Below are 19240 nucleotides of genomic sequence, written 5' to 3'. Positions count from 1 at the left end.
TAACACATCTGTGTTCTTAACTCCAAGGTAAGCCTTTTTTTTTTTGTCTCCTATCAAACCCTTTAGGCTGAGTCCATTTATGTGTCAAGTATGGCTGAATTCAAAGTGTTTTTCTCTTTCTGATCATGGATGTCTACCTGGAATAGGTATTTATCAGCACCTTTATACACCAGGTAATAGCTTCCTTCATTCACTGTCTGCCACTGTTTCCCCTCATTTGTATTTCTATGCGTCCATTTCTTTGTGCATCTGCTCATTGATATATCCATCTCTTCATTCAATGGGGACTGCAGTGCTGGCTAAGTAAGGGAGGGGATACAACATTAAAGTGACTTAGATCCTACCTGAAGCTCAGAGTCTATCAATGGAGATAATACTTTACATAACCATTTATAGCACAAGGAAGAAAAAGAATGTTGGTTTTATGGATGATGCGGCACTGGAACTGGGTCTTGAAGGACAGGAACAATGGGGAACTGAACAGGCTGGGAAACAAAAAAAACCCCAAGTGGTTCTGCAATCATACTACTGGTTCTGGAAGCTGCACAAGAAATTTTCATAGGCCTAGAAAAGCACTAGTATAGCGAATGTACCAGAACTCCATATAAATGAGTCTGATGAGCACAAGGACACTGGCTTAACTGCCAAGTGGCTCCAAGGTGGTAAGTGAGCATTTTGTAACAAATAATACTTTTATTTAATTATTGAGCAACGTAGATCAAACCCAGCCTCCACAAGGAACCCAGAGGTTTGTACACTAGGGTAAGTGGGAATGGGATATTACCACTATTTTAAAATTGCTTACCTTTTTCTGTCCTATCAGACATAAAATCTGTCAGCATCTAGTGAGAGAGCCTCTGTGTATGGACTTGCTTAAGGGTTTTAAACCAAAAAATAACATGACATTGAGAGGTAATGCAAAAGCCTTCTGAGAAATGATAGCACATTTCTTAACACAAAAAAAATTAGAAACCTGATGTGTTGAGATCTACAGAGTCCCATTTTTTTTTAGTTTGATTTATCAAATAAATTTGTAAGGTGGCATGTTTTCCTTGACACTTCCACCTTCTCATTCCCCCACCTCTCGCCCCCAGGAAGGATTGCAGTCACCCTCTGTCCCAGACCCCTTGCTGTCATAAAAACACCTTTCAGTCCCAATCAGCACTGTTTTATTAGCATGTAATAAGCATATCTTGAGAGCAGATACTGCACTTTCTGTTATCTTCATGTGCCTTGCACCACGCATGAAGTCACTGTGCAATAAGGTTTGTGAAACAAGTGAGTGAATTAGTGGTTGGTATGAGGGGCCTTGTGTAATCAGTGGCTCATCCAGGTGTAGTTATAGGACTCCTCAGTGAAAGAAATCCTACCTTTGACAGAGGTTCAGAACTGTGCAGACAGTATGTAAAAACTGATCCACACAGTGTTTGATAGGGAAGAGGGAGATAGAAAAATGCTTTGAGTGGTTTTCACATCTTAGTCTCCTGATAAGCCCTCACACTACGATCAGAAGAAACTAAGTAAGACTTAGCCTGGAAAAGGGAGGCAACCCTCACACTGGGCAGGTTCTCAGAGGGGTAAATCTTTTTATTCTTCTGTGTTGTCTTTCTAAATGTTTTCATCCAAATTGTGCATTGCTTCTAACTAGATACAATTTCACGTAATTCTTCCTAGTGGAAACCACAGTGTAAGCCTTATAACTGAGTCCTAGGTTCCAGTAAAATCCAGATAATGGAAGGACTATTTTCTCAGAATAGGGATAACTCCAGATCCTAACAATATCAACTTCTTCATGGTAGTAAAAAAGGTCCCCCCACCCCACCAAAAAAAACCAAAACCAAAACCAAAACCAAAAAAAACAAAAATCTCATATATGCACATGTGTCTAAATCATGACTTGTGGGAAGAAAAGAAACAAAGAGGAGAGGCTATGACTTGTGCGAAACATATTTTTCTCCCCCAAACACAAAATATTGTTAACCACCCAATCTTGGTGTTCATATGGATAAAAGGGAAGTAACTTCCCCCTGGAACTTACCTGTTAACCTTTTTTATAAGATGAAGAGTTTGGGGGAATTTTGGAGTTCCCATCGTGGTGCAGTGGTTAATGAATCTGACTGGGAACCATAGGGTTGCAGGTTTGATCCCTGGTCTTGCTCAGTGGGTTAAGGATCCGGCACTGCCGTGAGCTGTGGTGTAGGTTGCAGACGCAGCTCGGATCCCGCCTTGCTGTGGCTCTGGAGTGGGCCGGTGGCTATGTCTCAGGTTCGACTGCTAGCCTGGGAACCTCCATATGCCACAGGAGCAGCCCTAGAAAAGGCAAAAAAAAAAAAAAAAAAAAAAAAAAAAAAAGTTTGAGGTTGGGGGAATTTTAAATGTTAGAGGTGTCTCTTAGCTTAATACAAGACCATGAGGTTCAAGATACTTTTTCCAGATACTAATGGCGAGGTGTCCTTGAGAAAGTCACATAACCTCTCCTTGTTTTCTTGTATTTCTTAAATCACGATAGAGATAATTAACTTGTTAATTAATCTAAGTTTTACAGTTGAATTAAATGTACAGTGTGCTTTGCAGACATAAAGGAAGATGCAGCTGCTTTGTAGGTACAAACTCCATTTAACAATTCTACCTCTGAAGCTGACAACAGGCAATACTAATGCTGGGAAAATTTTTGATGATGTAGTCACCACAGGATCATTTGAAATTAGGCTTTCAAAATCTTGCTTTTTTGGGGGAGGGGTGTGTTTGCCTTTTCTAGGGCTGCTCCCGCAGCATGTGGAGGTTCCCAGGCTAGGGGTCTAATCGAAGTTGTAGCCTCCGGCCTATGCCAGAGTCACAGCAATGCCAGATCCGAGCCACGTCTGCGACCTACACCACAGCTCAAGGCAACGCTGGATCCTTAACCCACTGAGCAAGGCCAGGAATGGAACCTGAAACCTCATGGTTTCTAGTTGGATTCGTTAACCACTGAGCCATGACGGGAACTCCCAAAATCTTGCTTTAATCTACCCCCAGGCTGTCCTCCGTTCTCCCCATATTTCCAATAAATAACACCTTATGTTTGAGGAAGTTTATACTTTGACATACATTGTCATGGTAAATGAGGTGGCAGGAAAGTGTACCACCAGGTGCGTGGTATCCCGGAGGCATTCAGCAAATATCTGTAAGTTTCATTTCCCTTTTTATGATTTTTTTTCCTCTTTTTAAAAAGCAATTTATTGAACTATAACATATACAGAAAAGTATTCAAATCACACGTGTATAATCGATACATTGTCACAGATTGAACATACCTATGTAACCAGCACCCAGATCAAGAAGAAGAGTACTTACTAACACCCAGAACATTCGTCTTGTTCCTGCTTTTAGTCACTACTCCTGAAAGAACAGCTACTGTTCTGATTTTTTAAAAATTAAAGTTTAATTGATTTACAATGTTTTTTCAAAAGAACAGCTACTGTTCTGATTTTTTAAAAATTAAAGTTTAATTGATTTACAATGTTTTTTCAATGTCTGTTGTACAACAAAGTGACCCAATCACACACAGTTCCTGTGCTGTACAGTAGGGCCCCACTGCCCATCCATTCCTAATACAACTGCATCAAAAAAAAAAACCCAAACTGCCTATCCATTCCCACTCCCTCTCCCCTCCCCCCAGGAACTACAAGTCTGCTCTTCTTGACCATGATTTATTTCTGTTTTGTAGATAGTATCGTCTGTGCCATATTTTAGATTCCACATACAAGTGATATCCTATGGTATTTGTCTTTTTCTTTCTGGCTTACTTCACTTAGTATGAGAAACTCTAGTTCCATCCATGTTGCTGCCAAAGGCAATAGTTTATCTTTTTATGGCTGAGTAGTATTCCATCATGTATATATATATTCCCCATCTTCTTAATCCATTCATCTGTCCATGGACATTTAAGGTTGTTTCCATGTCTTGGCTATTGTGAATACAGTACGATGAACATAGGGGTGCATGTATCTCTTTTTTTTTTCTTTTTTTTTTTTGCTTTTTAGAGCCACAGCTATGGCAGATGGGACATCCCAGACTAGAGGTCAAATCGGAAATACCTCTGCTGACCTATGCCACAGCCACAGCAACGTGGGATCCTAGCCACTCACAGCAACGTCAGATTCCCAACCCACTGAGCAAGGCCAGGGATCAAACCTGCATCTTTATGGATACTAGTCAGATTTGTTTCCACTGCACCACAAAGGAATTCCACATGTATCTTTTTCAAAACCCAAGAATGGGATTGCTGGGTCATATGGAAGTTCTATATTTAGTTTTCTGAGACACCTCCATACTGTTTTCCATAGTGGTTATGCCAATTTACATTCCCACCAGCAGCGAAGGAGGGTACCCTTTTCTCCACACCCTCTCCAGCATTTGTTATTTGTTGAGTTGTTAATGATGGCCATTCTGACTGGTGCGAGGTGATACCTCATAGTAGTTTTGACCTGCATTTCTCTAATAATTAGTACCCTTACGGATACTAGTCAGGTTCTCTCATTGCTGAGCCACAATAGGAACTCCCTATGATCCTTTTAACATAGATTTGGATTCGGTTTGCTAGTATTTTGTTCAGGATTTTTGCATTTATGTTCATCAGTGATACTGGTCCCTAATTTCCTGGTTTTGTGGTATCCTTGTCTGGTTTTGGTATCAGGGTGTTGGTGGCCTCATATAATGAGCTTGGGAGTGTTTCTTCCTTCACTATTTTTGAAAGAGTTTCAGAAGAATAGGTGTTAACTCTTCTCTAAGTATTTGATACAGTTCATGTGTGTAGCCATCAGATCCTGGACTTTTGTTTTTTAGAAGGTTTTAAATCACATTTTCAATTTTGGTACTTGTGAACTGTCTGTTCTAATTTTCAACTTCTTCCTGGTTCAATCTTGGTAGGTTGTACCCTTGTAAGAATCGGTCCATTTCTTTGGCATATAGTTGCTTACAGTAGGCTTTTATTATCCTTTGTATTTCTGTGGAGTCAGGTTTTCTCTTTTTTTCATTTCTAATTTTATTGACTTGAGCCTTCTCTCTTTTTTTCTTGATGAGTCTGGCAAAGGGTTTATCAATTTTGTTGATCTTTTCAAAGAACAAACTTTTGGTTTCATTGATCTTCTCTATTGTTTTCTTTGTCTTTTTGTCATTAATTTCCGCTCTGATCTTTATGATTTCTTTCCTTCTGCTAATTTTGGTCTTTGTCTGTTCTTCCTTCTCTAGTTGTTATAGATGTAAGGTTAGGTTGTTTATTTGAGCTTTTTCTTCTTTCCTGAGATAAGATTGTATTGCAATAAAACTCCCCTCTCAGAACTGCTTTTGCTGTGTCCTATAGGTTTTTGGTCTTCATTATCATTTGTTGCTAATTTATCTTTTGATTTCCTCTTTGATTTCTTCAATGACCCATGGTTGCTCAATAGTATATGATTTATCTTCCAGGAGTTTGTTTTTTGCTGTTTATTTTCTTGTAGTTGACTTCTGGTCTCATAGCACTGAGGTCAGAGCATATGCACGGGATAATTTGAACTTGTTAAAACTTAGTAAAGCTTGATCTGTGGCCCAAGATATGATCTATCCTGGAGAATGTTCCATGTACTCTTGAGAAGAATGTATATTCTGCTGCTTTGGGATGGAAAGTTCCATAAATATCAGGTAAATCTATCTGGTCCAGGGTGTCATTTAAGGTCTGTGTTTCCTTCTTGATTCTTTGTTTAGATGATCTATCCCTTGATAAGTAGGATGTTAAAGTCACCTGCTATTATTGTGTATTATTTTTGTTGTTTATTTATCCTTTTATGGCTGTGCTATATATGCCTTATATATTGAGGTGTATATATATTTACAATTGCTATATTTTCTTCTTGGATTGATCCTTTGATCATCATGTAGTATCCTTCTTTGCCTCTTATGATTTTTCTTTATTTTAAAATCTATTTTGTCTAGTATGACTATTGCTACTCTTGCTTTCTTTGATTTCTATTTGCATGTTATATCTTCTTCCATTCTCTTACTTTCAGTCTATATGTGGCCTTGGGTCTGAAGTGGGTCTCTTGTAAACAGCATATATATGGGTCTTGTTTTTGTACCCACTCAGCCTGTCTGTCTTTTGATTGGAGCATTTAATCCATTTACATTCAGTGTAATTATTTATAAGGATGTATTTACTGCGATTCTGTTCATTGCTTTGGATTGTTACTTTGAGTCTTTTTTCCCCCCTTCTTTTGGTGTCTTCTATTGATTTGTTGACTCTTTTGGAGCTTTTCACCTGCCTACCTGGATCTCAGGATCCTTTGACCTGTTTCAAAGTTCATTTTTCCGCCCCCCCTATGCACGTTGTGGCTCTCTACCCATCCACCAGGGCTTTTGTGACTCCAAAGACTTTTTGCCCTGTTTCCGAAATGGGCTTTTCACAGGTATCCCCCACCCAGGATCCTTTGCACTGCTTCCAAGATACCTTTGTCTGCCCCCTAGGCAAATTATGGCTCTCTGCCTGCCCAGGAGGCCCCTTGCTGAATTCCAGACAGTCTACACTGATTCCCAAATCATGCCCTATTTCCTAGGCAAACTGAGGCTCTGTACCTTCCCAGAAGACCCCTTGTGGACTCTCAGGATCTCTCCCTGTTTTCAATGTAACTTTCTCCACCTCATAGGGATACTGTGGCTCTGTGCCCATTCAGGGGATGCCCCTTGCAGAATCCCGCCCCTCCACACTGCTCCAGGGATAACTTTATCCATCCCCTAGGTAAATTTCAGCTCTGTGTCCACCCCTAAGGCCCTTTGCAGACTCCCAGGACTCAGGATCTTTAGTGCTCTTTCTAAAATAACTTTCTCTGTCCCCTGTCCCCATGCAAATTGCAGCTTACCATCTCCTCAGGGAGCCCCTTGTGGAATCCTGCCCATCTGAGCTGTTTCCAAAATCACCTTCTGTCCCCTAGGAAAAACGGGGCTCTCCACCTGCACAGAGGGCTGTCCATGATCCTCCGATCCTTCTGCACTGTTATAGCAGCCGCTTCAGTGTTCCCCTGGCTGGCTGCAGGCTGGGGTCATGTGAAATGTGCTATTCCCTAATTCCCTCCATCTGCTCCAAGGATTTCCTCTGCCTGTTCCACTTTCTCTGTTGCCTTAAGGGCTGTGGGCTGCTCTGCAACTGTTGCTAAGCAGCTACTGCTCGAGGGTACATACTGGAGCTGAGGCAGTTGGGGTCTTGCAGTCTGAGAGCACTCACAGGGGTAAGGATATGGTAGTGGATCCCACCTTCTCTCCAGCACCCCCCAACAAAGGCACCTAGCCTCCAAGCCCGACCAGAATTCTTCAGCTTACAGTTTCAAATGTGGTCTCTCTAGACTCCAGTCCCTCCAGGCTATCTCTGTGCTACCAACATTAGTTTTTCCATAGGTAGCCAGCCCCAGCTTTTTGTCTGAGTCTGATCTCCAAAGCTCAAGTTTCAGTTCCTGGCCCCTGTACACCCCAGCTTATGGTTGGGGAAAGCAGGGCAGTGACATTGACTGTTTGTAGAGAACTGTTTCCATTTTTAATGGCTTTACACTGATTGCTGTGTTCTCCTCCAATATACCAGTGTTATTCCTCTGTCTTGGCTGTCTCCTCACTGGTGTGGGGGACTTCCCAGGGTGCAGAGGTTTTGTTTTTTTTGTTTTTTTTTTTTTCTTTTCCATCTCCTTCCCAGGGGCACAGGTCCTGACCTGCTTTGTTGCTCTCTCTCTCTCTTTTTTTCTTCTTTCTTTTGTCCTACCCACTTTCTTGAAGATTTTCTTTCTCTCTTGGAGTCCTGGGTTATTTTGTCAGCATCCAGCAAGTTTTATGTACAAACAGTTCCACAAATTGATGGATTTTCCATGAATTTATGGGAGGACGTAAGCCTCATGTCCTCCCTCCACTGCCATCTTTTTCTCTCCTCCCTTTCTATGATTCACAACATTCGGAAACTTTCCTGAAGTCACAGAGCTAATGGTAAAATGGAGACTCAAGGTTCTGAGATGGTAAACGTAACATCACAATTCAGGGCATCACCATTGCTTCACATTGCTTTCTGCCATCTGAGTAAGCAATGATTGCCAAATATAGAAAACTTTCTTATGTCCCACCCCCTAAAACATTCCTTTAGCAGTGTTTATCCCTAGTGAAGGTTCCCTGAAAAGCCCTTCTTCCTTGGTTTTTAAGACACTGCTTGAGGGATTGTGGCAAATATCAGAGATTCCCCTTGTGGTTGATGGTAGGAAGGGAGGAGGTTTTATAAAGATCTCAAATACAAAATACCCCGAAACATATAGCATATGAAATTAGCCAAAAAAGACTCATAATTCTTGTAACAGTTCCATTGATTCTAGAACAGGTTGGTTACCAAAATCAAAGACGAATTCTAAATGTCATCTTCAGAAATCCTACTGGAACCTCTTTAGACTTTGTCTCAGTAAGGCATGTTTTTTCTGTTTGATCCCTGTACTGATTAGCCTCCTGCTTCTTTGGATTTTTCCATCTGTATCTCTTTCTCTAATTTACATATCTCTGCCAGCCTCCACAATGTACACAATGTCCCCAAAGTTCTGTCCTCCTTTCTCTCATTCCCCTTCATGGTTCAGCAATAATCTTCAAACAAATGATTTCTAAAGTGATGGCCCTTTCTTTGAGCATAAGGGAGACCTATATTTCAAACTGCTCTCAGGTTTCTCTAGAAATAAACAGATTCCAAGAATAATCAGCACCTCCGCTCAGATCTGCTCTTCCTACTCTCACTCTCCTCCTTGACATTCAGGTCTAAAATTTAAGAATCAGCTAGCACTGTTTTTGCCTCTTGTCCTGCATGGTAACAAATTATAAATCTCTATGCATTCAATTTCTACAATTTTATTCAACTATCTGTCAGTGGTGTGCTGGAGCTGGCAAAAGCCAGTTGTTGAATTCTCAGAAGTATGCTTAAATAATTATATTAATAGTAAAGGTACTTCTCAAAACATGTTGCTTCTTAATTATTGTACATTTATGCTTGGCAGGTAAAAATATTAAACAATGATGTGCTACTGGGAACCTCTCCCCAGGTTTTGGGTTCAGTGATGTCACATTTGTAGCCTGGGATCAGACATTGTGGGAGTATTTACACCAAAGAAATTGATAAATGCTATTCCCTACTCCCTCTCCTGTCCAAGAGAGCTGGTAGTTACATATTACCAACACACAGACTATCCTAATTCATCCTTGTTCCCGCCACCACCCAGGGACAGATAGGAAAGTGTTCATTACTTTGTTCTTCCATCCACACTTGCTATATTATACTCTCATAAGATTCTGCAGGCTATGATCCCACAAATATTTACTGAATACCTATCTTGTGGTAAGTTACGAGGGGAGTGGTGAACAAAACATCATGATCCTTTCCTCATGGAGATGACAGCGTGGTGCGGGAATTTGACATTAAATAATCCTATGGACCAATATATAGTTATAAATCTCAACAACAGCTTTGAGGTGGATGTGCAGAATGCTGGCAGAGTACCTTTGAGGAAGTGCCGTTTAAATTGACGTCTGCTATAAACTGAGTTGTGTCTCCTCAACATTCCTATGTTGAAACTCTAACCCCCACTGTGACTTTTTGATAACAGGGTCGCTAGGGAGGTAATTCACATTAAATGAGGTCATTATGGTGGGTGCCTAATCCAGAAGGACTGGTGTCCTTTTAAGAATACAAAGGTATTCTGGAGATCTCGCTCTCTGTCCACACGCACAGAGGAAAGGTCATGTGAGGACAAGGTAGAAGGCGGTGGTATTAAATTAGGCCAAGAGGAGAGGTTTCCCTACAAACCAACCCTAATAACACCTTGGTCTTGCACTCCTGGCTTCCTGAAGTGTGAAAAAATAAATTTCTATTATTAAAGGCACCCAGTCTGTGGTAACTTTGGTATAGAAGCCCCAGCAAACTTATACATTCCCTAAAGGACAAGGAATGGTTTGACAGGTGAAGAAGCATGGGGAAGGTTTTGAGGAGAAAGAATAGCCCAAGAAGAGGCTCTGGAGTGGAAAACAGCTTAGTGTACCGAAATGACTAAAAGAAAGCCAGCATAGCTGGAAGGCAGTGAGGGAAATGGGGCATGTTCCACAAATTTATTTATTTTTCCATTTTAAGGATTGTTCAACATTTTTATTACATGTGTAACTGTATTAACAGCAATTATTTAAAATAATTCTGTTTTACTTGTTCATAGGTCACCTTTATGACATGGCTCATCTATCCCTGAGTTCTTCATTTTGATACATTTATTGGTTTACTGGAATATCTTTGAATAATGCATCATAGAAAATATGCATGGGTAGTATTATTTCTGATGCATGTTCATCTGAGAAATTCTTTATTTGCCTTTACACAGAGCCAACAACTTGGTTATGTGCAGGATTACTGGGCTCTGATACTATCCACTCAACCTCTAAATATACTGCTCCCTGGTCTTCCTTTGCATTTTGAAGAAGGAATAGGTCAGTCTGATTTAAGTTTTTTCAGTAGCACCTTTACCCCCAAGTACTTGTGGATTTTTTCTTTAACTTAGAGGTTCCAAAGTTTCATGTGAATGTGTTTTAGGCACTGATCTCACCATTAAAATCTGCATGGTTCTTAGGTAATACTTTTATTACAAGAGGGATAGCTTTCCCTTGGCTCCAGGCAAATTAAACCTATTTGAAGCTTTTCCACCTCTGGGCTTTTGCTTATGCAGGCCCTTTTTCCTCCTTACATGTCTCCCTGTTGCTATCTACCTTCCTTCAAGACTCATCTCTTTTGCTTCATCCTTGATCAAGACTCTACTCTTGGTTTCTTCTCCCTTAGATCTTTATGCCTTACCTTATTTTTTGTTTTCTGGTTATTATCTTTATGCCAGTTGATAATCTCCTTAAGAGGAAGAACAACAGCTTCCTTGTCATACTGTGTTTGACAGTTTCTCCTGGCAATTTCCATGCCAGGGAAATCAAAGGTGCTCAACTTGAGCTAAAGTGATAAAAATATAAGTTAAAAAAAATAGTCTTCTCCTAGCTCACTGACATACACAGGAACATTCTCCCCAAATCCCCAGCATGGGAATATTCCTTTGATACATGTTTACAAAAATAAAGATAGCTCTTATCATTTGATGAGATGGAAACAATCTGTGCTTATGCTTTACTCCAGTTGCTCAGAAATAACAAACCTCAGGCACTACATTTTTCTTAAGAAATTGAACGCTGAACATTCAGCACTTTTAAAACAATGCCAGCCTACTTGTGTTTGAATTTCCAAGTTCCCTCAGCAGCACATATTTTACTTCCTTCTCTATATTACTCTGCTTTTTACCCATCAGTATCTGAGTGCAGTGCACCTCTCAAAATGAAGGATTGTAGTTCCGAAAGCAAATGCATTTTTCTTTGATCCTGAAAAACTTAGCTCCCCACAGCAGCGATAATGACGGGACCCTATTTAGTGCTGTTTGTTTTTCATCATTTCAACAGCCTTCAACCTGAAACATGATAAGAACAGCAAAACTGATAAACCGCCCTTATTTTTATCTGTTCTCTGTCGGAGTAGTTGCCAAGCATAAAGACAGAGTTTTCTAAATATCTTTGGGGGAAAAAAAAAAAAAAAAAAAGAGCGCATAACCCTGGGCTTAAGGCTGAGGCCAGCGCAATTCAGGACATTTATTATGGTACAGAAAATACCAGCAAAAAGGGAAGATGATAGCACTTTTAAATCAAGCCTAGGATTCAGTTGGTCTCTGTTACCCTCCGAATAAAACAACTTTCTAAATTACCTTCCACTGAGGACAATACTTCCCCTAAAGTAAACCAAATTACTAACAAACTTTTGTCTTAAGAAATAAAAAGGTTCAGTGAGTGATAGACTTTCCAGTGTTTACAAGCTGAAAAACTATGCAATCCATTAAACAAGTACGCCTACTAGGAAATTGTTATTACTTCAATATTATCATTCATCCAGTTACAACATTTGTTTTCAATTTCTAAAAACATGATTGAGTTAGTCCCACGAGTTGAAATATGCTTAATGTCCCGTGATGCGATACGGTAGTAATGTGCAAAAGGAAAGCATTAAGAGGCATAAGGGGGCTATTTTGTATTAAAATCATTCTGCATATGTGCTTAAAAGTTGGCTTTTCTGATTAATCTGGTGGAGTTTTAATGCTGACCCTTTACTGATATTTTAATGGTCTGGCAGAGAAAGACAATAGAATTAGAAGACTTCACAGATCATTTAGTTAGCTGCAAAGACAGTAAAATATGGACCAAAAATCATGTTGAGCATTTCATACATATATCAGCTTGTAATCTGATTGGATACTATAGTTCGGCAGTAACAAGAATGGCATTTCTGAACTGCAAGACTATTAAAAAAGAAATCAAATAGAATGGATTGAGTTTTATGACTGAGGTTTATAAGATTCATCAGATGACTATCCTGATAAAACTATGATGTAATCCTGATATGGGTGCTGTTTTGAAACTATTCTTTCAATTTTTTTGTGACAAAAATTAACATTTAACTTAATATACAGCTACACTGGGCATCTCCAGAATATTTAAAGCTCTCTACATAAAACAGACCCATAAGTATTTTAAAATCACATCTTCTGGCATCTCTTTTACTAGAATGACCAAGAGAAATTATACAGATTTCTTGGATATAAATATTTGTCTGCTGAATTCACTTTTATACATTATTATAAAATAAAAATTTAAAAATACTTTTGAACAAATTGTCATTGAGATGTAGTAGAATATATCCATGATCTTAAGAAGAAGATGTTGGGAAGGGCAATTTTGCAGTGTTCATTAAAATTTAAAATGCACATACCCTTTGACACAGCACTTGTAGAAATCTGTCACAGAGGTATATGCACACATATTCACAGAGAGTTTTAGAAAGGGATTTTCATTGCAGCATCATTTGAAAGAGCAAATTACTATGACTACAGAAATGGTTAAATACACTATGGCATATAAATACTGAGACTACTGTGCAGCAGTTAAAAGAATGAGGTAAATCCATGTATTGACAAAAAATATGTTGCAGAGCAATACATCATGATAACATGTTTCTTACAACAAGATTATTATTATTTTTAGATGCATACAGGTTGATGCATGGAACTTGATCTGCAAACATACACATATCAACAGTCACCTCTTAGTAGAGAATGGAACTGGTGATGATGGGTGGTAAGGGGGGAGTTTCACTTTAGCTGAAATGTATGGTTATTTTTTTTAGCAAGGACAACATAATTAGTAATATTGTAATTAAAAATAAATATAAAAATATATAGAAAGTTACTATTATAAAAAATATTTATCAGATTGCTAAACAGTTGAGGACCCAAAGAGGTAGAGAATGAAGAAGGAACCTCATTCCCTCTGGCTTGAAAATACTGCCCAGAGACGGATTTTCAAGAGAGGTCAGGGCAATGCTGGCAACATTTTGCAGCCCGGTTCTGTTCCTGCCATCAGATGCTAGCCGTTAAGGAGAGGGTCCCGGAAAGAAGAGAGCATAGAGAGGAGAAACCTTAGTAAAGAGTTAAAATAAGCAAAAATTAGGTTAAGATGACCCAGAACATTGATCAGTCTAGAAAGAAAAAGTACACTGCACTTTTAGGTGGCATCCTCTGATGATCAAAAATTCACACTTCTGGAGTTCCCTTGTGGCTCAGTGGGTTAAGGATCCAGTGCTGTCACTGCAGTGGCTCAGGTCACTGCTGTGGCATATGTTCGATCCTTGCCCTGGGAATTTCCACATACTATGGATGTGCCCCACAAAAAAGTTCACAGTTCATCAACAGAAAATTGGCAGACTAAGCACAAAAAACCTGACCTGACAATGATCCTAGTCTATAAAATCAAGAGGTCAAGAGTAACCTACCCACTATATTCCCTTGGGGCATTTAATTTTTTTAAATGGGTGAAGGGGGATTTCTTAAAAATAAGTAATCCTATAAAAACCAAAATCCACATGGGTCTAATCTGTTCCCCCTGCCCCCATATATTGACTCAAACAGAAAACCTCCAGACTTCTATATGGTCTTGGCTCTGTCTCAACATTATCTGCCAAACACTTTCCTTATTATTCTTAAAATGTGATGCTTAAGATAAATTAGAAGGGTTATATGTTTATGTAAAGAACACCTGAATATGCTATAACAGATGGACAGAGGAGACCATTAGGTGGAGATAAAACAGGCTCAGCTGGCCCTTATAATTGGTAGTTGACTTGAATCTGAATGAGGTCAACAGAATGATGCTATGGAATTATATGGAACTATATCATTTTCACTGAGGATTTCTTTGTAAATGGCCATATTAGTTCAATACATATGCTAAATTTTGTTTAGAATAACACAAAATTAAACACATTTTGAGAGCTGATAGAACCATTAGGCAGGTCTGCCAAATAAAGCTGCACAGGTTGTGGGCTGCTCAAGTCAAAGGCAGTACCAATCACAAAATTATGATGTGTACAATCTGTTCAGTCCACACTGCAAACTCACCATTAGCAGCATAAATGCTATTACTCCTGACTCGGTTTAAACAGAGTCAAACAGAAGAGCTACTGAATGGTATTTGGAAGATATTCACACTTTAGCAACTTTATTTCAGTTGTTTTGCAAAGTATATCAATACTTTCCCACAAGGGCAAGATTTGGGGGGATTCTGTTTTTGTTTTTTAAAAATGTAATTGTCTTCATTTAAACATAAATGGTCCAATGGCTTTCAAGGTTTTAATCGGGGAGGGGAGGGAATTACAAATTGGCAGCTCTGTGTTTTTCTTAGTCTTTTTGTTTGATTCTCCCAAGCTTTTGTAAGGCAGTGAGAATCTTGGTCTCAATACAGTGAACTTACCACTGCCTTATCCAGTATCGCTTCTCTTATTTGTATCGCCCTGCAGACCTCCAGCAGGCACTTTGTGTTGGTGTCCCCAGAGGCCTAAGCTGGCTCCCTAAACATGCAGATGTTTGAATTAATGCATCAGTACTGCTCACTGCCTCTTCCAAGTCCTCTGCCTACTTAGATTTTTTGAAGGAGAAAATAGAGACCTAAGCAGGGTTAGGAATTTGACTAAGACTATGTGGCTGTTACTAGCAGAGCTAAGATTTTGGGTCCTATCTCCTCTTTCCCAGACTCATGCTCCCAGCAATGGAATTTTATACTGAAAACAAGATGATCCTTTTCCATTGAGCTCCCAGGATGGACCCAAGGTCTATGAGTCCATCAACTTAGGCTACAACAATATTGGTCCAAAAAAAAGCCTATGCTGTGCCTATAACTGTCCTTTACTCATGAACTATTAGCTCCCTCAGTCTAATCAACTACCCAAAGAGAAGGGAATTAAGTGACTTTTGAAGCACTATCAAGATATATCTTCATGTACTTGGCTATGTATTACCTAGTTTTATTGATATAAGCTCTATCTGTTCCCAAGAGATGGATGACTTTCAGCAAGTGTACTATTCATACATGATGGCTACTTATTTACTAAAAACTAGTATTAAGTATGTTTAGAATGCCTTATTGATCAAATGTGAGGACGGGAGTAGGAAGGAGGGGGTTTGCCTCTAATTCTAATTCAGGTAATAGTAGAAGACGGAAAACACGGTCATAAGACTGTGATGCCAAAGAGATGAAAGGTAATATTCAATAATTCAATTCAGTAAATTCAGAACTGAGAGGTTCCTCTTCTAAGTATCATTCACCATGCTATGTATCACCAGCATTTATGCACTGTGTCTATCCAAATGATCTGTACACATTCCTAGGCAATACTGACATGTATTCCTGGGCACTGCCCCAGAGATTCCAGTTCATTAAGTCTGGAATAGAACTCAAGATTATACATTTCCATCAAGCTCCAAAGTGATGCTGATACTGCTGGTTCATGAGCCATACTTTGGATAACAAAGATATAAAGGCATTTTTAATATTTCTATAAGTAAATGCAAGTCAAAGGATGTATCAAATATAGTCCTGATTATCGATGCATTTGTGTGTATATGTGTGCTCATATACACAAATTAAAAAAAAAGCTTGAACTTCATTCTTTTATTTATTTATTTATTTATTTTTGCTTTTCAGGGCTACACCAGCAGCATATGGAGGTTCCCAGGCTAGGGGTCAAATCAGAGCTACAGCTGCTGGCCACAGCCACAGCCATGACAATGCAGGATTCAAGCTGCATCTGCAACCTACACCATAGTTCACAGCAATGCCAGATCCTTAGCCCACTGAGCAAGGTGGGATCAAACAACAACCTCATGGTTCCTAGTTGGATTCGTTTCTGCTGCACCATGATGGGAACTCTATTGATCTTCATTCTTATATAGGTTTTTTGACCTACTTAAAACTTCAGTGCTAATGGGAGACTGCAAAGGCTGCTTTCAAAAATGTATGGTTTGCTTTTTTTTTTTTTTTTTTTTTTTTTTTAGAAAAAAGGCTGAATACCATTTCCAGATACCTGCACATGTATGGAATTATCTTGTAATAAAACTTAGATGCTAGATGCCCACCTCTCAAGATTTCTTTGCAGGAAATTACCCTGATACGAACAAATCAGATACCATGTAATAAGACCCCAAAGTAGTTTTTTCCAAAGACAGAAAGAAAAATACCCAAGCAATAGAACCCTGATTGGAAAGACACAATACAAAGATAACAGGACTATTTTTAAGCTTCATTTAGGACCAGGGGCATAGCAAAATAGTTTGAAATAGAAAATGTTCATACTGATTACGTGAAATCAAAATACACACTGTTCAAAGGCAGCCAACATTTAAAAAAAATATTCAGCTTAGTTTATGTAGTGAATTTCAGTGTCCTTTCAGTCTGGGAATATTTCAAAATACATTGCAGGTACAGCTGGGAAAACTCAGTGATACCCCTGTCCAGATCTCAGCTATTTGGTTATAAAAATATTTTCACATTTCCTGCAGATGTCTAGATTCCTTTCTTTGCTAGTAATTTTAATTCGGAACTCATTATTGACAGCTGTTTGTTCTGATAGAACCTAATTGCTCTCTTACCAGACTCAGCTGTGAGCAGACTGATTTCTTTTCCCTTATAGAGTATATTACACATAAACACAGGCAGGAAAAAAAAATAACCAATTAACTAAATACGTGTACATAAAATGAATCATTGAGAGCACTGATCAAGTAATATATCTAACTGCAACATAGGTCAGAGGAAATTACAGCACTTAGAGTTTACAGTATTAAATATAATTATATGGAAATATTCATAAGCATTCAAATATATAGATGATGAGTGGCAGCATCTGAAAATTTACCCTTTTATTAAAGAAACATAAATTACTACAGTTGAGTAACTGACAGGGTATTTAATCTATTGAAGGATTAGCTCAAGGATACTATCTGCCAAATTATATACATAGAACCTGCCTGCCATAACCAACCCCAGTCAGGAGGAGTCAAACATGCTGTGAGATCCCTTTGCTGTGCAGCTAATCCTTTGTTTGGAAGGGAGAGTTTCTGAAGACACATCAACTCTTTTCCTTGCTCTGCAGTCCTTGCTATGGATGAGCTGCTGTCCCTATTTTTACAAATGTGTTGAAGTCAGAGCTATTTTCTCTGGAAGATGCTGGTGATGCCTCATTTTAGTGGCTCCCCAAGATGTACATGAACAGCTTGGCAATGTTCATTCTATCAAATGCCTCGGCAGCCTTGCTCATGGAGTCTCAGCCAATTTGGGGACCCCCAAGCTGCCTTCTTTAGTGGACTGGAATCCCCTGAAGAGGGGTAAACTAAGGGCAGATTCAATGGAGACCATATAAGCAGCAAATATACTACATCTGAGAAGAGCAACAGCTCGTTTTATTTCCTGTCTGTCTGTTCCAGAGACGGGGCAAATGTGGAGCAAACTGCTCCTTAGGAAGGAATCCATTCAAGGAAAATGAACTTTGCCTTAACATCAGGGACACTATATGGTGCTTCCCTTTCTAGGGCATTAAATGCTTCTCTTTGCTGACTTAATCTACCTCATATTGGGAGGAAGACATTGGGAAAGAGATGCCGATTACCCCGATAATTCTCAGGGGAGCAGCATACTTTTCCAGAACACCAGACATAATGCTGATGAGAATGTAAGCCCCAGACTCAACATTACAAAGCCTTACATAATGAATGTAAAGTAACCCAATGGGTCTGGGTACCAAAATATGATCCATAGCCTACCTACCTTTGCCCCAACCAAGTAATAGTGGAGATTATTTTATTTGGCATTTAAGAATAATGCCACTATATTTTGTTATGATTTTTTTACCTATACAACATAGGGGATACCATTTAGCATTCTTGTATGGCTTTGGCCATGGTACTATTTTGGATACTGATAATTTTGCTCCATGTTCCTTCATCCCTCAAGTATCTACTGAGTATCTGTTTCATGTGTGGCATATCTCCAGAAGAGAGGGACAGGATGGTGAACTCTTAGGCACCATTTCTCACCTCCTACCTCTAATGTCTGAATGTTACAATCTGGGAAAGAAATTCAATTTTTGCCCATGGAATTAAATACTAACATTTTAAAAGCCTAGTTTTTTCTTGAAGGTTCATTTTTTACTGGTTAAAATAATTAAAACATAATTAAAGTATTGACTAAAGAGTTCCTGTGGTGGCTTGGGTCACTGAAGAGGCATGTATTCAATTCCCAGCCTGGTGCAGTGGGCTAAGGATCTGGCGTTGCCACAGCTGTAGTAGCTTGCATCTGCAGCTCTGATCTGATGCCTGGCCTGGGAATTTCCATATGTCAGGGGTGCAGCCATTAAAAAAGCAAGTATTGGCTGAGTTAACACAACTATTTTATTTTCACATAAGCATGACAGGAAAAGTAATCTGATGTGATATGCTCATTTTATGAGGAGTCAACTTGGCAAATGGAATTAGCATGAATTTTACAGATTAAAAATCTGACTTTTCTAGCTTCAATATATGTAATATTTGAACTTTTTTTTTTTTTTTCTTTTTAGGACCGAACCTCTGACATATGGAAGTTCTTAGGCTAAGGTTCAAATCTGAGCTGCAGCTGCTGACCTGCACCACAGCCACAGCAACATGGGACCCAAGCCACATCTGCGACCTATACCACAGCTCACACCAACACTGTATATACTTAACTCACTGAGCAAGGCCAGGGATCAAACGTGAGTCCTCATGGATACTAGCTGAGTTCGTTACTGCCAAGCTAC

General features: G+C 39.2%; 1 protein-coding gene across 37 annotated transcripts in view; it reads right to left on the bottom strand.

Moving 5' to 3' along the window:
* PTPRD (protein tyrosine phosphatase receptor type D) overlaps positions 1 to 19240 on the bottom strand; it is a 529409-nt gene that overhangs the window by 16399 nt on the left and 493770 nt on the right. The gene's annotated exons all lie outside the window — the stretch shown is intronic.

This window comes from Sus scrofa, chromosome 1 (genome assembly GCF_054392235.1).
Source record: "Sus scrofa isolate SSC_HxYL_T2T_F1_AM1 chromosome 1, Sscrofa_HxYL_maternal_Yorkshire_Landrace_v2.0, whole genome shotgun sequence".
Classification (NCBI taxonomy): domain Eukaryota; kingdom Metazoa; phylum Chordata; class Mammalia; order Artiodactyla; family Suidae; genus Sus; species Sus scrofa.
This window is presented reverse-complemented; position numbering and strand designations above follow the sequence as displayed.